The following is an 8,212-nucleotide window of genomic DNA, read 5'->3' on the forward strand; positions in this document are numbered from 1 at the left end:
ACTACAAATATTAATAGTTTTGAGGTCTTAAACACTAAACAGGGGCCCAGGAAGATTATGAAACAAATACCACGTTTCCCTGAAAATCAGACCAGGTCTTATATTAAGTTTTGTTCCAAAAGACGCATCAGGGCTTATGTTCAGGGGATGCCATCCTGAAAAATCATGCTAGTGCTTATTTTCCAATTAGGTTTTATTTTCGGGGAAACGTGGTAGAATGGGTCTGGTGTGGGGCACAATAGAGAGTGGTGGGGCCTGCGGCACACAGGAGTGCAGAGGACCATCCCAACGGGAGTAACGTTAGCTGCAGTTCATCGCTGCCATGTGAGAGTGTGTGCTCACGGTTGCCATGTCTTCCAAATGTTCAAGAGAAACCAAAAGTCTGGATTTTTATGCGAAGTCTCCCCAATTTTTTAAATCCTGACAACATTGCATAAGATAAACAAAACATATCTGTGACCCAAATTTCACCCAGGTAGCACCAATTTGCAATTGTTCCTCTCAGCCAGGGTGATTTGGCCCCCCTGGGGACTTTTGGCAATATCTAGAGACATTTTGGGCTGTCACAGCAGGTGCTACAGACATCTCATAGGTAGAGGGTCAGGATGCTGCTGAACATTCTACAATGCACAGAACAGCCCCCACCACAAAGAACGCTCCAGTCCCAAATGTCCCTAGTGCCAAAGTTGAGACATCCTGCTCAGCCAGGGATCCGTAGGTCCTGGAGCGAGGAGATCTTTGGTGTTGGCTTGCTGCCTGCATGACTTTGGACATGCCCTTGTTCTCGCTGGTGAAAGAGGAGACTTAGATCAACTGATGCTCAAGGGACTTCCCAGCCGAGGGGCTGAGGTCACGTCTGTCATCAGTGTTGTCAGTGGCCTGGCGCAAGGGCTCTCTCTGCAGAAATGACATTGATCAGAAATGATAGCTGCTGGAAGGAACACCACGCACAGGGGGATGTTTCCAACCGGCAATGTTTGTCCTTTTGATGCATCCAGAAGCCTGTTTCATGCAGGTCTTTCTCCAGACACTTATATAAATTTGACGCTGATTTTAGAAGGCTACTAAATCCTTCTGGGCAATTTTGTTTTAGAGACCGTTCGTATTTTGTTGAAGGGAAAAATCAAAGGACATGTTTTAATGTAATATACCACAGCCTTTCCAAATACAGACAGTCTCTTGGATATTGATTTTGAGCTTTGGCTTTGCATCAACCTGTTGATCCAATTCATTATCACGAACAACATTTTTTTTTCTTTTAAATCTTAAGGCTGTAATTCCATCAGGCCCACAGTGTAACAGGCAGGCTGCAGGACGAGGTCTATGGGGGTCGGGGTAGTACCTTGACCAGGATAAGCAGTGATGGAATAGAGAGTAAAGGAGGGTAATGGAGACTGGAGCCTCCAATACATACACCCAGCATGTCACTGCTGATGTCACCGCTAACCCCATCTCCAGGCAGTGTGAGTCACCCACTGCTCAGGCTGTCTTTGTACGACGTCGTTCCTCCTTTCCTCATGCTGCAGGGTTTCTCAAACTGGGATAAATTCATAGCAAGAAAGGGCTTTCTGCAATCCTTTCTGCAGAAAGGCAGGGGTGTTGTGTAGGGACTCCTGGGCACTGACCCTCTCTAGCCCCCACCCCCACACCTCCCCAAGGGGTTGTCACCTTGGTGATGCGTAGTTTCATTCAGGAACCAGGAGATCCCGGTGTTTGTAACGTTTCCTTTCGAGCATGTAGATATTAATAGTTGCAGTAAGTTCTTCTGGAGTGGTGATATAAGCTTGAAGATACAAGAGCAGTGGCAAAGCCTAACCTCATGCTATGTGACAATGTCATCAGCAGCTGTGCCCCTGTTAGAGGTTCTGGGGCCCAGAGAAACTGCACCAAAACATGCTATATCTGCCCCCTCCCTGGGCAGCGGGCTCACTCTTCCAAAGCTCCCTGTGCCCTTAGCTTACTGAATTGAGAAAGAAATCTAATTGTATGGTAGGTGTCTGCGCGGATGCAGGCACTCCCCGCCAGTCCCACACACTGGGGACGCAGGTGAGGGGACCGTGCTGACGATGGGCAGGTGTCTTAGGCAAGGCTTCCCCTAATGCAGACCCTGAGACTAGGATCTGAGTCCACCAGTTTATTTGGGAGAGGATCCCAGGGAGAACTAGGAGTGGCGTGGAAATGCTCGATGGGGAATGAAAGGAAAGAGGCGAAGGGTGCACCCGTAAGCAGCTGGTCAGCTGGGGCTCATCCCCAGTGGGAAACTCTGGAAGACAGTCTGGAACATGTTTTTGAGTTATCCCGTGTGGGCACTGATAAAGCTGCAGTATTTATGCACCAATAATTTTCCTTCTATCATTTGTTGAGGGCTCCTTTCAGGAGCATTAACTTTTCAGAACTTCCTGCTCACCTTGCTTTCTGGACAAGCAGGTTCTCAGAGCAGAAGCCCTAGGCAGGGAGTACCAGGTGTTCTCAGCTTGCAGCGTTAGGGGCACAGAGGGGCGTGTGACGGGCACAAGGCCTGGGCAGTCTGTAGCACATTGATTTAAATGATTGCTATCATCATCCTACTTATATGAACGAAGCCAACTGTAATATCCTCATGCTTACAGCTCTTATAAACAACTCCAAAAAAGTGTAACACACTTATACATTACATTTTTAAACAGTAAAAATAAAATAAAGTCAAAATTACAATAACTTGATGTGATGGGTAGTATTGTTCAGTCAAACAAAATCAAACTTTGCAACACACCTATGGTACTGACTACCAAGGGGCAGGTCATTTTGAATCCAGATTTCCAGGGATATCCTGTTAAAACTAGATTTCCCCCCACCTTTCTACATTCCAGCTTCTGCAAAAGTTACTCCTATCACGATAAGGTCATTTGGTCTTCACATGACATAAATGTGTCATTTTGTATGGTCTTTTTATCTATCAGTCAAGGTTGTTCATGAAACTGTCTGATTTAACATGGAAAGGACAGGAATTCATTGGAGGGATGTTGGGTAGCTCACTGGGTCACTGGGAAGATTACAGAGGCAGTCTCTGCAGTCCTGCTGGAACAATGAGATTGGAAAGCAGCTAAGACACCAGCAAAATCATGCCCTGCAACCTGTGTGGTGGGGCACTGCTCGCGTCATTTCTGGTAAACATGAGACACTTTTGCTTGTGCCACCAGCAGCACCGCAGGCACCGGGTACCATGGTTACTCCATCGTCCTAGCATTACTAAAACATTGGCCTGCTGCCCCTGCTCCAGCCACCCATCATCAGAACCAATGCTCTGCTACCTGGCTGCAAAGCCCAGGTTGGGTGTGAACCCGATTGGTGGAGCTTGGACCATGAGCCTGCATCCTAGCTGGCAAAGCAAACATCTGTGTCATCAGATTCTAGAGTGGGATTTGGGTTCAAGGTGGGGCATTCCCCAGACACAGGAAGGAAGGTGAGATGCTGGGCAGTCAAAAAAGGTGATGAAGACCCACTACGGTCTTTCCCTTTTCTTTTTTCATTAGCGTGTCATAAGAAGCAAAGGAAAAGTTTGGGGGACTGGTTACAGTCCACAGAAAGTATCCCCGAGGGTTATTGAGGTGGTCAAATAAAAAAAAAAAAATTTTAAGTTTTGAAGTTCCCAAAATAGGGTAATGAAAGTGCTGAGTACCCGAGGGCAATTGAATCTTGGTTCTGCATGCTGTTAGCACTTCTCATCCTGGAAGGCAAAGGTTACATCTTATGCATTGTTTATGGGTAGAAATAGGCATGAAGTGCAAGCGTAACAGAAGGGGAAAAGATGGCAAGGGAGGAAAGGAAACATTTTACATTAGGTCTTCAGCTCCTGGACAGGAATAGATGGGACACTGAGTTAGTGGAAGCTAGGAGAGAAGTGCCATTTTGAGAACAGAGCAGAAAAGAATTCAACCCTAGCGAAACTCAGCTACGGCTTGAAGAAAGAACACGTGGGTATTAGACCAAGAAAGACCAAGGTGTTTATAAGAATACCAAATGTTCTACAGGAAAAAAAAAAAAGTGCCAGGGGAACAGCCAAGGGTAACTTGGCTTTCCACACTTCTTGCCCTAGAAATAAAACTCAAAGGAGATCTATTAATCAAGACTCTTTGAGCAGTTAACTGACTTCAGTTAACATGCTAGAGTTTAATGAAGGTTTTATTATTTTCATAAAAAAGAAATTCTAGGGTTCCAGGTAAATTTACTTTGCCAACTTTTCTCTAATTATGTAAAAATAAAATTATTCCCATAAGAAGAGTTTTGGAAACTGGTGGGCTGCATAATCTTTTTAAGACTTCTCCATCTGTAATTTTTGGACATCTGGATATTAACTTGGGATTTCATGGAAAGGCATATGCTCAGAAGTGAAAGTCATTTTCAGATAGACACAGCTCTAGAGAGGAGACCATTCCTGTTCATGAAAAAGGCCCAAGACAGACAACTCGGACAGGGCAGCGATTTATTTAAGAATGTTCCAGTTGGTGAGCAAGAGGCGTCTGAAAAAACAAGCTAAAATAGCTACCAATTTAAATGCTGACCTTTTTTCTTTTGCAAGGAAATTTGAAAAGTGAGTGTGTGTGTGTGTGTGTGTGTGTGTGTGTGTGTGTGTGTGTGTGTGTGTGTTTGAATGCTGCAATCCAGTGTGGTTGTATGTATAGGGCAAAGGCTCTGCATAGTGTTTTTGGAGGTATAAAACGGTACAAACATGTGAGAGGGGAATTTCTGCATGTAAAACAAAAGCCTTTAGAAGATGTAAACGCTGGACTCAACAATTCTCTTTTTAGAAAGGTATATTAAGGAAATAATGAAAGACGTGTATAATAAAGATTTCAGTTCCAAGCACTTTCACTGCAGCATTAATTATAATACACAAACTTGGAAATCTAAACTTCTGACAACAGGAGTCAGGAGAAGAGATTTCCTTTTCATTCCCATGCAATTGAAAACCATGGGACCTTTGAAAATATTACCAAGGCAATGATTTTTTAAGCCGATTGAAAAAGCACCCAGATAAGTGATACCTACACATGTGCAGAGGTACTTGATGTTAAGAAGATCTGAAAATATCCAGGAAGGTCTTAATGGTGATTCTCTCTGGTTGATGACTTTGTGAATATCCTTAAAATGTTGCTCTTTATGCATGTCTGGACTTTCTCATTTTTCTACAATTAATATATACTGCTTTTATACTTAAACATTTTGAAATGACCTTGTTTTAAGGAAAAAGAAAAACATCCCAGCATGCATCTTCCCTTCCAGTTTGATTGCTGAGAGAAACAATACGTAGTTTTTAATCAGTAAGTGAAGAGCTATGTGGTGTTTGATGTTTTTATTACATCATTTCATTAATTAACACAATATCCTATAAGATAGAAAGTCCAGTTTTATCTTCATTTTATTGCCATTTACAAGAAACTGAGGTGCACACCGCTAGAAAGTAGGAAAGCTGAGTTCAACCTGGGTCAGCTGGTTCCAAAACCCAGACACATTCACCACACCAGCTGTTCCCCAGTCCCAAGGGATCTTCCAGAGGGCTTTTTTACCCATGTTTTTCATTTCCTAGAGTTCTGTCCTCAAATTGGTTTTGAGTGGCTCTTTTTCAAGAAGAGAAGAAAAGGAAAGAAGACAAGAGTTTAGTCTATCTGATTTTAAACACCCAACAAATATTTACCCTTGGGGTGGGATTATTTCTCCCCTTACCCGTCTTCCTAGGACAGAGAGTGTACCAAGTCTAGGGAAATAGACAGTATTTGGTATCAGGATACAGAGAAAGAGGTAGACTCTTCTGGATAGCACAGAGGAATGGCTGCACGAGGCCGTGTAGTGCTCAGCTGCCGCCTTGATGCTTCACGGGTGGGGTCCAAGATGAGCCAGTACCTTCATTCCCAAGGGGTCCACCAGTAGAAACTGAATGAATGAATGAATGAATGAATGAATGAATGAATGAAAATTGGCACCCCCTTTCATCCCAGGGTGGAAAGAGTGAAAGGATTAGACACCAAGGGCAGGGGAGGGACGGAATAGAGAGAATTTCTAAAAGAGGTTAAGTATTTCTTAACCTGCAAAATAGGTCGTGGTTAAGACATGACTTCACACCCATCTCTCTCTGATGCTGGGAGAGCTGGTACCAATTGAATAAACAGGGGAGCCATTGGCCCTAGGGTTGGTATAGGTCATATGGTATAACTCAAAGCTCCAAATTGGGGCTGTTTGGCAGGTGTCGAACCTTATCTCACATTGACCTTGAGCGTGGAATTGATTGCCTGACATTAGGTGGCTTAGCATTGGATTGTACCACTCCTCCCTTCTTGCCCTTTGTTGGTTTAACTTTATTTTTTTTGAATATGTAGAGCATTAACATGCTTTCAAATGTCAAAACTAGACAGTGTAGAAAAGGTATACTCAGAGAAGTGTTTCTCCCTTCTGCATCCCTTCCCCCCCCTTCCTCAGCCTACCCCAAGTTCATTGTTTTCTGGCTTACCCTTTGTGTTTGTTTTTGAAAAGATTAATGCACATATATGTACATTTTCTTTTTGTTTTCCTCCTCTAACACAAAAAGTAGCATTTTATATACGCATTTTTCATACTTTGCATTTTTCACTTAACAATTTCTCCTGGAAATCATTCTCTAATCAGTTCAGAGATCTCACTTCTTTTTACAGCTGCTTAGTAATCCATTGTATGTTTGTACTAAAGTTTATTCTTACCCAGTTTTTAAAATCCTGACACCAAATTCAATTTTTAAAATGGAATAAAACACATCTGTGGGCTCTGAGTTTATGATTTCTGACCTGTGCATTTTGCGTGGGCTTGAAATGTACCCAAGGGAAACAGAGAGTTCTGGGGTTGGGAGACGGGACGGCAGAAGCAGCCAGCTCATAGATGGGGGTTGAGGAACTTTCCGGAGACTGAAAGAGGGCTGCAGGGGACAAGAGTGGTTGGGACCCACACCCCACTCCCCCACAGTGCACCGGAGAGGTGACAGACATGAGAGGAAGTGGCTCTGATAGGGCGGGAGCTCATTGGGGAGCTCAGCTCCAGGTACCGGGACCTTCAGCCTCGGCTGCTCCTTACACTGGCACCAGCAGGGAAGCAATAGGGAAACCCTCCTTCAGGAGCCCATCAGGAAGGCTCAGGAACCTCCTGAATGAATGCTCTGCCCTTCGGAAGACCTCTAGGGCCTTCGCAAGGTGGGAAGAGTCTGATTATTGTATTTCTGCCATCCTAGGGAGGGGATCAGCATAGATTTTTCCTCTCTGTATTTACTTACTTGTTTATAGCTGAGTTGCCAAAGGCTGTTAATAAGTTAAATTTTATTCAGAGAAACAAATGTGACATTTCTTACACCCTGTCTGTTGGAGCTAAATTCATTCCTTCATATATACCATCTCATTTGAGTCTTCCAGAACTCCTGCCAGGGAGAGATTATTCCCACTTTACAAATTTCACATTTATAATATCCACACAGACTAAGTTTCTGGCCCAAGATCACACAGCAAATACGGGCAGCACTGAGATTTTCACCCTATGCCTGACGCCCAGAGCCCCAGACCATCTTCTCCAAAGAGTAAAACTTCTCAGTAATTGAACCTACAGTAAGTTCACAATCATGGAAATCACAATCTTTCGAGAGAGTGAAAAACCACGCTTTGGTGTGTTCTGTCACTGTTCAAAGCTTAGGAAGTACAGAGCAGTCCAAAGTGCTAGGTGCTTTCAAGTCTCTGTGAGTAAACCTGTAAATATCCAAGAGTGATTCTGAATAGGCAGATGAAGCAGCCATGGATCTGTAGCTGGCGTATTTTGCAAATTACATGATTCCGCTTTACCTCTTGGTGGGGAGATGGGCAACTTGACACCAGGTCGGAGGAGAAGCAATGAACACTCCAAGAAGACCGATAGATGCATTCATGAGCTTGACTATGCAAGCGGGTTTAGCTTTTTCGTTACTACTGTCTTTGGTTAAAAGTTAATGAAAACCTTTGACCGTGAGTTTAAAGCCAAAGCGAGGTTGTGTTGGGAAAGATGCCAAAGGCAGATGGGAGAGCCAAACAAGGCCGTCTGGAACCCAGACTGTGCTTTCGGGGCCGCTAGGGCCATGCGGTGTTGGGTGTCTCTTAGCTTCTCTCTGAAAAAGTGCTTCTGGTCTTCCCCGTGTCTTTGCTCCTCCGTGCGTATGGTGGAAAATGATTGTTTAGCCCCTCAGCTCCTT

The 8,212-nt window shown here is 44.0% G+C and overlaps 1 long non-coding RNA gene across 1 annotated transcript; it reads right to left on the reverse strand.

The window, feature by feature from the left end:
- Positions 1-5,380: 5,380 nt before the first annotated feature.
- Positions 5,381-7,940, reverse strand: LOC141567679 (uncharacterized). Its single transcript, XR_012490503.1, has 3 exons — positions 7,830-7,940; positions 5,704-5,910; positions 5,381-5,597 (listed from the first exon to the last, which is right to left on the reverse strand). It is a non-coding gene; the product is annotated as an uncharacterized LOC141567679 (long non-coding RNA).
- Positions 7,941-8,212: the final 272 nt, after the last annotated feature.

Source organism: Rhinolophus sinicus, linkage group LG11 (assembly GCF_036562045.2).
Source record: "Rhinolophus sinicus isolate RSC01 linkage group LG11, ASM3656204v1, whole genome shotgun sequence".
NCBI lineage: Eukaryota > Metazoa > Chordata > Mammalia > Chiroptera > Rhinolophidae > Rhinolophus > Rhinolophus sinicus.